Raw genomic sequence first — 12924 nt, 5'->3', positions numbered from 1 at the left:
ATCCTACAAGTCAGTTCCTGGAGATCTACAGCCTTCATAAGTTACAGGCACGCTTGGTCTTAAATGATTGTTTCCTAAGTGAAATGATGGTACCTCTAGTGAAGAGAGCAGAGTACAACACTGCATAATGCACTGAACAATACTTTGGCTGAGCGTGACACCATCCAGATACGCTCATAGCACATGCCCGCATGTTTCTACTACCTTGTCATTAGTTAAGCGACAGTAGCAACAGCTGGGGGTGTCAACATATGCTAGGGGAGAAGAGATGCGCAGCCGGCAGGCAGCTTGGAAGACAGCTCCTTGCACAGAGGCACTTGTTGCTTCATAGCTGYGTTGATCACTGCTCCTCTCGTTTTCCTGATGCAGGTCTGCTCTCACGAAAGGCGAGGTGCCACGTGTGCCCAGGGTGCAGAAACCACATCGGTTTTCTACAGTAACAGGGTGCAACTATCCAGCTGAGCAGAAGGCCAGCAAAATATGGAATCTAAACAGTGCCTGGAGGTCAGCTTTTCTTTCGGCTTAGGTGAAAAATTCAGAAACTAGTTACAAGGCAGCAGTAAGAAAAGCCTCAGAGAAGTGGCACGAACAAGGTCTCCATGTACCAAGCCACCGTGGGGAAGAGAAGATCGGAATCGAGACACAAAGAAGAGTATTAAGAAGCATCCTTTTAAAAGGAGCTTGTCCTATTTCCCCGTAAGCTCTAACTTTTCGGAAAGAGTTTGTCTCAGGGTGGTATACCTCAGGATGGATACCATGGTTAACCTTGCACTATAAAATACTATTAATACTATTAAAATTACTGTTAATATCCTAGAACTGTGTTTGCACTGGCTGTTCCGAAGATCGGGTTCATTTAACCAGACTAAGGTGGAGGAAAAGATCTGAACCGCAAAAAGCAGCAGGCATCACACTGAGCTCTTCCAATGGGGTGAGAAGGCAGCTTCTAAAGAGTCCCTCCTCCTGCACRGACTGTCCAAAACGGCTTCCCCATAAAAGTAAATGCATCTTAACTCTGACCACTTTTCTACACGTAGGAAGCACTACAAAATTGCTCCCTGGTGCTCCAGTTCTACCTACCGGTGATTAAATATTCAAAGGGAGAGAGAACAAGCGGAAAGTTGCAGGGGCTGTAGGCGGCACAGCAGGCTGATCATATCCTCCTGCCCTCGGAGAAAGAGCCATCGTAGCTGGTAGATTGCTCAGCCCACATGCACAGCAATTTAAAGCCTTGATCTTGCTGGACTTAATGAAACAAATATTCCCATTTCCTTTTTTGGATGAAATCCTTTCAAAGCGAAAATTTTCCATTTCAGCTAGCAGTGAGAAGGCGAAGTATATGCAGGTTAGGCAGAGTGCAGTTTTCAAAAATGCAACACTCCCCTCCCCACCCCACCCCTCAAAAAAACCCCAAAAAACAAAAACACACCAAATTTTGGGCATAATCTTAGTGTCACTATAGCCCATTTTCTTTGCAGATTGCTCAGAAAAGGCAAGCAGCAGAGGGTCCCAGTCACTGCACAAGAGCCATCTGGAGAAAACTCAAGCCCAACTCCTCTTCACATGAGTCACAAATTTCTAGTAGAAAAAACGGGGTATTTAAGTGGTCACATCAAATTCAGAATCAACAGACCAGCTGAAAATTGCTCCTGCCACGCTTCAGCCCTTGAAAAGCAACACCACCACTTTCTCATTACATTTTTTTTTTTGTGTGTTTAGGTGATTTCTCAATTCTACAGGGAAATGTTGCTTTCTGCAGGCATCTACAGACTTCCAATTTTCACCGAGACTCAAGTACAGCTTAAGAGAAGTACACACAAGCACTTCCAAGGTGTCACCTGAAATGAACACGTTGTAAGTGTAAGAACACAAGACCCTTCAACCAAAGATCTTAAAAAAAACCCCAAAACAACACACACACACAAAAAMCCCCACATCTCTACATAGTCTTTGAAAACATTTAGCCTATGGGTAGATGGTACTGGCTGGGACTTATTTACGCCACAACAAAACTAAACCCCTCTCCCTTGCAAGCAAGAATTCTGTGGCCGCTTAGTTTCCAAGCACTTGTTTTGGTATACTATTTATTGAACAGCTAGAAAACTTAACTGTTTTCCTGCTGTCTGAGCAATTTAAGTTCTCATCCATATCCCAAGCTGAAAGCTGCTTTAAGGACAACTCTTCATCGCTTGGTCCCAATTTCACTTTTCTCTGAAGGAACAGTACTATTTCACCTTTCTGCTGCAAGTTTTACTTAAAGAATGTCAGCTGTAATCCTGATATCCCACTTGGCAGATTAAGAGTCCTGCTTTCAGTGTCCTTAAAAAGCAAAAGCAGCCACCGAAACAAATCAGGTCAACAAATAACATCTCAAGAGGAAAAAGAACAGAGGAGAGTTAAGGGAGACCAAAGACCGATTCCAATCTCCTTTTGCAGATGCTAACCATTTCTTCCAGGTGAGGTTTGAAGAAAAACAAGCAAAACCCAGCGGAAGCCAGGTGACTGACTGCATGTGGAATTAGCTATGTGGCTATCGGAGTGCATTATTTAGCAGTCCAGTGAAATCTAAAGCTTGGGAAGCAATATAAACCTTTAAACTTCTCAGTTCCCTAGAGCCTGTCCTGCAGGACTGCTATCCTCCTGAAACGAAAAAGGTGCATAATCAACCAAAACCAGGTCAAGCTTCTTTTTTTAAACACCAAAAGAACTATACATTGAAGAGACATTCAAACCCAAGCAGCCCTCAAGCCATTCACTGAGGTGAGCACAAGAGGAAAAAGAAAAGAAAAAGGAAAAAAAMCATCATACCCCAAGAGCAGAGCTTTCTGCAGAATCCTGATCAAGAGTGCAGTCAACAAGAGGCGATTTTCAGATGTTACTGAGCAGTAAACTCAAGGATCCCAGTGTGACATGTAGGAAGACACTTTCCAGAACGGAGTGCTGTGATTATTCCTAAAGCTATCTCCATCTTCATCAAAAGATGAAGCTTCATCAGCTCAAGCTAACTCCAACRCAACTTGTGATTGAAACATTGCGTAACACGCAACAGAACTTCTTCAAGTTTTATTAGCATGAGAGGCTGTACTGCATCAAACAAGGTCCACCTGGAGCAGGAATCCTGTCTCCAGCAGCACCCAGAAGAGGATACCTAGGGGACAGCACAGTAAGGACATGGCAAGAACATGCAAGGTTTCCACARATACTCCCTCAGCTTTCAACAGTATGCAACTTGGGGATGGTGTCTCAGTCACACACCCTATGCAACAGCCAGTAACACTTTAATGAGATTGACAGCTGAAGCTCTTCTCAGCATTAAGGCCACACCGTGACAAACAACAACTTTTGCATGTTCTGCACAAACTTTCACCTCATGCCAGTTTTGTATCAGTTTACGGCACACGGTTTATCAAATACTTAAGAAATACAAAACATATGTGAATTTGTAGGGACATCAAGCTGATCAGCCCATGAGATCCTGGCTAAGCCTGTAAGCTGGCCAGAAGACACTGTTATTCTCAAAAATTCTCAGTTTCCGAAATAAACATCAGGAAGCTGAGAATACATGGAGCACAAACAAGTATAAAACTCCACTAACAACTGCCTAGCTGGCAGCACTACATGCATTAGCCCTGGAAATTTTCCCCCAGGCAGCATTTTAGACTGCATTGTTATGTAAAAGAGTCACATTGCTTTCTATTCTTAAGCGACAAAAGACCTATATCCATTTGCCTTACAGTCTCCGAGCTGCTCACCACCCTGCCCTGCTGATACAGGGCAGCACAAGTCTTATTCTGTTTAGCATTCGATCTTTGACAAGCAAATACTCTGTGCTGCAAAACCCCCGCAATCTGTCAGCTAAGCTATCATCACCCGTGCTTGCGGGTCCCCCTCCAGGGAAGCGTGCATGCTAGATCAGCCCGAGCGCGCGCATCTTCTGCGTTGCACCCGCGTCCTGCACAGCGCTTGTACCGCCCCGACCAGGAAAATGAAAACAATCTTTTGCCGTCAGTTCCTCTTGGCTCCCCTGTAATTCGTAATTCCTTCTTTACAGTCGCACTACTCGGAGCAGCTRAAGTCTAAGCACTGCAGTAACTGTAAGGACAGGGACTGTTTACTTTTCTTTACGTTGCATTTGGAAGACAACTGAGCAGTCCCACTCTTGATAACACGAGTCTAAATTTGGTATTCCATCTTGTAGCTAAGCCACAGGCACAGTGCCTAATCCAGGCCAAGGAGTTAATCCACATTGTTTCCTCGGACAAGATGCCACAAAGCATGAAGATGACACACAGCAGCAGGAACAGCAGGATCCACATCAGACACTCTGGCCTTTCCTAGAAACAGCTTTATCTTAGAAGCTTGGTGCTTTGGCATAAACGTGGAAAAATGACTGCTTACTGAGTACAGGTGTCTGCATTCACCATGAGCTCTAGCTGCATGAAAGGCTAAAGTCAGGACCACRTGGACCAAGAGACAAGCGCTCGGTCTTTTCAATAGGCTTCTATCATCTGTCGTTTATTTTGTAGAGCTGCTTTATGTTGTGGAAAGACCAAATCACTAAAGGGACACCTGCCTTTGCTGTTCATTGTATGACAAATATTTAATCACCTGCACACCTGACAACCAAAGCTTTTATATCCTACAGTCATACTTTAATCAGTGTTGTCCATTAGACAAGGAAAACATCCGAGAACGCTGCTAGAACTGGCCCCATTCMTTTATATCATAACAACTACGCTTATCTATGGACCGCTTTTTAAACCATGTATGAACTGCATTAAGGCCACATGGTTTCTCCGAGAAGCAAAAGTAGATATGGCTACAGTAAACAGAAGCATAACCTCGTAAGATTAAATATTTCCGCAAAATATTTAGGAAGCCACTGTAAGCTAGCATCACACACCTGAAAGCACACAATTTCAGTGTCTGCAAGAGCAGTACCTGTTCCGTTACACTGCTTTGGATAACGTGCACCTTTCTCTTCCTCTCCCAATTGGCTAACAGTTAATACCAGTATTTTAGAAGACATTACTTCCCATGAATGCACTGCAGCAAGTTYTCCAGCGGTTGCTGCCATAGATGCTGCCCTACCACCTCCTTTGCTGCAAGCAACCAGATTCTGATTCAATCAACGTCTCTAAGGAAATGYGACAGCAGAGTAAAAGACCATTCTCTGTCCCCGCCAGACTCTCCCATGCCAAGCAGCCAAACAAGAAAAAAAGACTACTTCTCTTGATACCTGCATTTTAGGAAAGAGGAACTAGAATTGGGAGAAAGTTTAAAACCCACAGATGATGGCTCGCAACGCATTCTTGACTGTCAACGCAGTTCAAACCCAACAGCAAACAAGAYGGCTTCCAAAATACAGTGTATGAAACCCCAGACCAGGCACCCCTTCTCTATCTATTTTCATGAGGTGGAATTTCAATCAATTTTTCAGCAACATCAATACCACAAAAGAAATKATAGCCTTAAGCACTGTAAACAATACAGGAACGTGACAGGTTTTACAAGCCTTCAGCACCAMTAGTTTCCCAATATGGAAGCGAAAGTCACTTTATCGGCATAACCGCTCAAACCCTGCAGACAAGTCTTCCTCATCAGAAGTAAGGCTCATTATAACTTAATTCGTACAAAGAATCATTTTCTTTGCCATGAAGTTTGCTGCCGGTTTCAAGCTTCTGAAGAGGATTTACCTTTTGAATTAATCCAGCTCAAGGTTTGGCCCGCTCGCAAATGGGCGCAGCTGGTAGGGCTTCAACCTTGCTGCCCACGATCCACTCATTTCAAGGCTCCCGGCACCCCAAGACCTCTGTCAGGCGCACACGGGTGACTGACACCGTCCAGTGAGATTTTCTTCACGAACCAYCCCTTACAGCTACACGCGCACAAAAGCGGGAAGCCAGCAAAAATGGTTCCCTGAAGCCTTTATGGAGAAGCACCTCRCTGATCAATCCCATTTCATTTCGGTAGCTTCTTCCGTAACGGTAACTACTGTAGACTGCACTGCGTGGACAGAGCTGCCGGCAYGCAGATGGCACATACTAAAAAGAGACCTTTCACATGCAGGACTCGATAACTTCCCTCCTGGCCCTCCGCTACAGTTCAGAGGGGAGCATTGCAGCGTACGTGCAGTGGCAAAGCACCCCAAACTATCTTCTGCGGTCACTCGTAACAAAAGCCACGCTCTCACGCTCTAGTCCTTTGCGACTGTGACAGCAGAAGCATGATGCCATCAAGCTACCAGTGTATGATTTCAATGATCACGATCCCCCCCCTCGCCCGTTCTAGATAGACCTTATTCTCAGGATAAGAGAATACGAGAATCTCCTTTCAATAAGGGAAACGAACTACATTTTGTTTTATACGATGAAAAAGGTAGTAAGATTCAGCTCAAGATGCTCTCATTTCTGTGAGTAGCTTAAGCAAGCAGATAGAGGACATGAAACTACTAAACCCACGAACAAGAACATCAGCAAGACAGCAAGAGCATTCTTCCACTACACCTAAAACATGGAACTTTTATCCTGCTGTCGCTATCAGGCCAACTTCATTTGGGAAGGATCCTAGAAACAGTATGGGTAGCCATCATGTAGTCACAGGGTTTAAAACCGTTTACTACTCAAAGCAGAGTTCCCAAAACATGCTCTCACTCACAGAGCAGAAACAGACCGAGAGAATTCATAACGTGACTAGTCTGACAAGTCTGCTTCCACAGCGACAGATTTGGCTTTGATCAGTAAGGATCTAAGCAGTAGATCCTATTAATAACCACAGTGTTTAGTTTGCAAGCCTGGACGGGCAGCAGAGATGCTGGTAACCGGGGCTGCTTCGCCTAAACATACCAGACCATGAGGTAGCTTGGTTCTGTTCGCCTGGAGCCTTGACCGAACGGACAGGCACAGCTTCCCCACCGTAGGCACTAACCCATGTCACCCTAATGAAGCAAAGCTCCCGTTAAAAGTCTCTGAACACGATCAAAGGGATCCAAAGCCAAAACTGACACCACAGATGAAGGGGTTTCCGGTGCCCATGAGAACACCAGCAGGAAAGCCTCAGTTCAGTGCTGAGGGCTATCATCAGATCCTCGGTCATCATCTGGGGACTACGGGGCATAGAAGCCGAATCCCAACAGCCACCTTCAGAAAAGCAAATTCCACTAAGCAAAGTAATAATGTCYGAAACTCTAATGGAAGTGGATGTCCTAACAGGGATGAACGAGTCCAAACGCAAGTCACTGTCTTCCCACTGCACACTGTGAGCAGCAGCAATAGCTAAACAGTTAATACTGAGTGATTAGAACTCACTTGAGAGTTTTCCAACCATGTTACAAGATTCCTATTATCAAATTTCTAGGATGCCTCTGAATCAAACTCTTTTTTTCTTCTCCTAGAACACCAGTTCTCCAAGAGGGTCTTTGGAAATTCAGCTAATCTAACCAAAACGTGCATAACCCATTCCTGACGTACCTCAATTTTCAATCCCCCTCTTGTATCTACTAAGACGCTACTATTCTTATCACAGGCATCTGTTGACTTAAAAATGATTATAGCGACTAATGATTTAGCTGCTGAGTTAAGATGCTAAACCTTCCCCCCCCCGCCAAGCACTGGCTACTGCACAACTATGGTATCTCATAGCACTTCCTACGATTTTTTAATTTCTTCAAACAGTAAAATTTCACACATCTCTAACTTTCAGAGAGATACAGTTCCTCTAGCTCAGAAGGTGAGAAGCCTATTTTGCAAGCTGGCTGCACAGCCAAGCAATTCAATACTTGGGCAAATTACCATTTCTACAGTTCCCTTCAGGTTTGCTATGCACTCTCTCTGCCCACAAGCTACCTTTTGTAGATTATTAATCCAGATGGATTCCTCATTTGGCCTGCATTCCCTCCACATATCGCAGACTAAAGAAATGCAATGGCCAAAGGTAGTATCTTTACAGTAATCAGCTTTCCTCCTCCTTTCCCATTCATGAGAAGCACTACAGGGTAAGCAATGTGTTTTCTGACATGTTAGCAAAGACATCTGAAACAATAGCGGCCCCTATGCTAAAGGCAGGGCCTGTATGCTGGAAAACCTGCTAGTTTAAAAAAAAAAGTTTTAGTCCGTTTGCTTGCAATCTTCGAAGCATAAAAAGAGTAATGGAAAAGACCAACTTCTGCACAGGTTCTCTGGTTGAAAGAGAGAGACATTACCTTGACATTGGCATTAGGGATCGCTTCRCAGCGCAGGGACAGTAAAATCACCGTGCCTCAGGATCTTTCAAGGAAGTTTTATAATTGGCCCAGTGGAAACCCGTAAAAACATTTGGTCTAATGTCAGACTRCGTCATTTCTGATGGATCCTTAGCACTGCGTGGACTAAAAGTAATTTTAAGAAACTTTCACAGTTTTGTACAGTGTTGAAGGGAGCTTTTTAGCAGCTAGAATTTTTTTACTTCTCTGAAATTACCAAAATACCTCATAGGTTCAGATTCACAGAATGGTATCACCATAGAAGGCACTCATCATTTCCATGTGTAAAGAACGCCTTTAAAAATAAATATAAAACCTGAGACCGCTTTTAGACTAGCAGTCCTGTAGTTCTCACAACACATAGCTGGAGAACCACCCGAAAAAACAAGCAAACAAAAAACAACCACCACCACTACTCTGCAGGAACAGCTATACCCTCTGCAGAAACAACCAGAGGGGAGGGCAAAGCAAGCCCGGACAGACTGCATAAGCACAGCTTCCTTAAGGTTATTTTTAGCCTACTTTCTTAACTACGCACAGTTTTAAATCAGCTGTTACCACTCAGKAAATACCTTGGAGCTACTCCCATCCAGTGCTCAGCGACCAGAAAACCAAACAGAAAGAACACTATATCACCATATAAATCTACTGCACACAGTTTTGGTTCCCCCTCCATATYTATCCCCTCACCCTTCAAAAAAAATCAAAGATCAAGAAGAATGACAGAAGTACAAGAATGTGCAACAGGATAATCAGAGACATAAGGGAAGGCTAAATTCTTCAGCTTGGAAGAGAGACGTCTTGGGGAAGAAAAGATAAAGACTTATAATATCACAAAGAATACACAGAGGGCAAATAGGAAACAACTGTTCACATTTCTCCAAAAGCCTTGAACAGCTTGCTGTAAGTATTATCAAGCATAAGGTGTTAAAGCRAAAGGGTTTTTTGCGCATCACAATTAAGTTGCAAAATCCCATTGCAACAGAATGCCTTCAAAGACGGAAGTATAAAAACGTTTAAGATCCATCTTTCGTGATTTTTGTCTACCAAGGGCAATGCAACACAGCCTGGATACAGCCTCTACRTTAGGAAGCCCCACAACTGCTAATTGCCATAAGGAAGAAGGGCATACTCAAGGCATGCRTAGTCTCTGAGCATCTGCTGCATGTCATTGCTGGAGAAAAATGAGATACATGGACCTTTACATCTGAAAGGTCTATACTGGGGTCAGACCAAAGAGATGCATCATCCTTTTCCCCCCAAGCCTGACCTTCAGGACAGTCACTGCTCTGACTTTGCAGCATTCCTCCAAACACGCTTGGAGTTCATCATTCATTCATTCTTCCGTAAGCAAACATAGCTGTGCTTAATCTTGGAAAACAATACTGAGGAGAGAGGTGGGGGGAAAACCAACCAAAAACCCCCAAAAGACCACACTTATCTCTAGAAGCAGACTACAGACACTGAGAATGCATCTTCCTGATAGCTGAAGAAACCCTAGAGGCCATAAATACTGGAGAACACCATCTAACAATTGTTTCTAATGCTTCAATACATTTAGTCCAAAAATTGACTACATACAGCAAACAAAGCTTTACGATGGACCAATTTCCTTCGTAACTAAAAAGATCCGCAGCGTCTAGACATTCTTTAAGCGATGATCAGCGAACTACTACTGAGCRCTGCTTACCATCCCCCAAGATCTCCTGCGTTCCCAGACCCCGGACACAAAAGCAATCATCAGCACTAGAGCAACAGTCTGTGTTCTTCTAAAGCTCAGCACATCTGCATTCTCACCCTTGAAGTTCCTACACTGCCCTATGACTGCAATAGGCAACCAGTAACTGAGAAGCACAAGAAGCCGCATCACTATCGCTTGCTCTCTTCTACGGTTCCCTGGGGGAGAAGTTTGCGCATAGCGTGGCAAGTTTTCATTAGTTCACATTCCCTTATTATTTCCGTACAAACTAGCCAGGGGCAGAGTTTGTACCTAGCAGTCCAAGTGCAGTTGTCTGGCTGAGCAATAACGGTATTTTTTGTGGAAAAACGTAAACACCGTTTCAAGGCTAGCGCTGGACACAAGAGCGTTGTACAGTTCTAGTGCAGTCACCGTCTAGTTTTTGCTGGTCTTCTAACTCTGCTTCAAYGCCTTTAGTCTTCCTCTGAAGGATCATTGTTCGTGAATCTCCTGGGTCGCTGCACGCTGCTCAATTACCGCTTTGTCCCTTTTGGAYTTGTAAAATGGCCAAAACAGAGTTGCTATGCTAGATATGATAAAGGAGAGATGCAGACTCGGGTGGCAAGGAAGAAGGGGAAGAGAGAAGATAAACTGGCAAGYCTCTCACGTTAGAGCATTTGGAAGATGCCCAGAACAGAGATAGCCAAAAAATGAGGCTAGATGAATAATTACTACACMGTCCATTGCTTTCTGACAGATTTTCTGATGCTCACTAATAAATTCTGGGTTATGACAGCATTTCCAGACACTATTCTTCAATTAAAGCTTTATAAAGCGCATGCCTGGCATATCTGAAAAGGAATACCCTAAGAATGGTATTTGTACAGGCCAATTTCTTCCCTCATGCCAACTGTAAAAGGGTCTATATTTAAGGTGTGCTGTACCTGCTGCACTGTGCAAGTACTGGACAAAGCATGCTAAAGCGCTATTCAAGCATTTCAGAATTTGTGCCCTAAGCAACCGTGGTGCCATCACCCCCGTGTATAGCATGAGTTYCTTCACAAATCCTTTTGAGATGAAAAGCTTAAGACCTTAATATATAAATTTATATATAAACCCATTTAAGAGAAATTGGAAGATGCCAAAGAACAAAACACGCTAGCATGCTCTCGCTCTCTCTCACTATATATTTTTTTAAATAAATTCACTGCAAAGTCTATACTCACATTAYAGGAGTTCTATGAATCACCTAAATCCCAAAGAAGCAACGTGCTGCAGTACAGATTAGATCTAGTGATTAGCTGCACTGCCTTTGGTAATAACTCTTGTGCTAATGGATCAAATATCTGACTGAAGTATAAAATACAGGGTTATCAGCATATTAGTGCCCTCTAAATGATGCAGCGCATAAGTAACTAAACTAACCACAAAAGCTTCATGCTTGGGTTCTTGGTTATTTTTCCTTTCTTTTCTGGGGGATGCGGGGGGGAAGAAATCGGTTGCTGGACTCCAATCTGCCTGCAAGTAGCTTTGTAAAGGGAATTTCCGCCAGCCCTGCAGCTCTCCTCAGGGTTTGAAGGAATCCTACAACTGCAGCAGACAGCATAAGAACTTCAGGAGTTGACCAGYACTAAGTGCTGAATATTTTAAATATACATGGATCATCCCCTTAAYCCAATAACTGACCTTTAGAGTCACAGGTTTAATCTATGCATGTAACACAGTGAAATMGTGCAATAAAAGCCATAGAACCGCTTTTGTGCTTCTTTTCACCAAGCCCACAACTTGCTGAATTAGAGCACASCTTTAAAGGAACCATCAGTGCTCGACTCCAGAAACTAGACCTAGATAATCTCTTCAAATCATTTCCCACACCGTATGCCAAAAATTGATGTACCACATTATCTGCCCCCATGACCTAACTTGTAGGTGCTCACTTCTTTGGAGGAGCTTGTACAGGTTCTCCAGAGAAACCGCCCAAAGCTGCACTACCCATCCTGCACCACCAAAATCCTGAAGTCTGTTGCAAGCACCTTTCACCCTGCCACCTACAAACACAAAGGAAGACCCGCTGCTCTTCCTCGCTCCTTGTAGTACGGAGAGACTAGGCAAAAGGCAATTCTTTTCCAAAACAAACCCAGTCTTTCTTTACACGTCGCTTTTTCTTAATCTTTTACTCTGTCAGCCTTTTCCTATTAATTTGTATTTTCAGTCACCAGTTCCCAAAGCAGGCAGACTCCAGCACTGCACAAACCAGAATAGTTACTTCCTCCACCTCCCATAAAAAGTCCCAGTTATTGCCTGGAATTAAGCTCGCTTTTTTAAAATCACCATTGCCACAGTATTGACTGTTACTGTGACCTGCTAGATCACTGGATCTCTTCCCACAGTAATGCTGCCTACTCGGTAACTTCTGTAGGCAATTTCTCCAAGCAGGATATTTTCTATACATCTTATTCTTTACCTCACATGCACAGATGAAGTGAATGAAAATCCACCACAGTCCTTGTAAAGTATTTAAAAATACATACCACTAAGAACTTATATTTCAATACATATTTTCTCCAGTTTCCYCTCCCTCAATTTCTGGTGTTTTCTGAGTGATGATGTAAGTATTGCAATAAAGCAAATGCAAGGTCCAGGAAGTTTTGTAGCTTTCTCTATAGGAATTTTATGTTAAGAGTACTTAAGCAAATAGATATTATCTGAAATTCTAAAAATTATATCGTTATGTAGATAACATATAACACAAATATCACGCTCATAATCTTAACTGTAGCTTTTCTTCCACATCGGAGAAAAAAATATAATGCGTAATGTTGAACAGACCATTTTATTCAAGTTAGTGGATGTCAAATGTACCAGAATTGATCAGTAAGTTCAAAGAAGTGATCCAAGTCTATTAAATAAAAAGTTCCCATTTAGGGGAAAAGAAGTAATATTAAGTACACTGAGAAAAACATAACAGTGATAGACATTCTGACTGAAAACCACTTCATATTTTCTA

The 12924-nt window shown here is 43.1% G+C and overlaps 1 protein-coding gene across 3 annotated transcripts in view; it reads right to left on the bottom strand.

Annotated features, from left to right (window-relative positions):
• TNKS (tankyrase) overlaps positions 1-12924 on the bottom strand; it is a 135545-nt gene that overhangs the window by 109338 nt on the left and 13283 nt on the right. The window lies entirely within an intron of this gene.

The sequence above is a fragment of the Apteryx rowi genome, unplaced genomic scaffold (assembly GCF_003343035.1).
Source record: "Apteryx rowi isolate R43461 unplaced genomic scaffold, aptRow1 scaffold_567, whole genome shotgun sequence".
Lineage (NCBI taxonomy): Eukaryota > Metazoa > Chordata > Aves > Apterygiformes > Apterygidae > Apteryx > Apteryx rowi.
The sequence above is the reverse complement of the archived record's forward strand: the minus strand, read 5'-3'. Positions and strand labels throughout refer to the sequence as shown.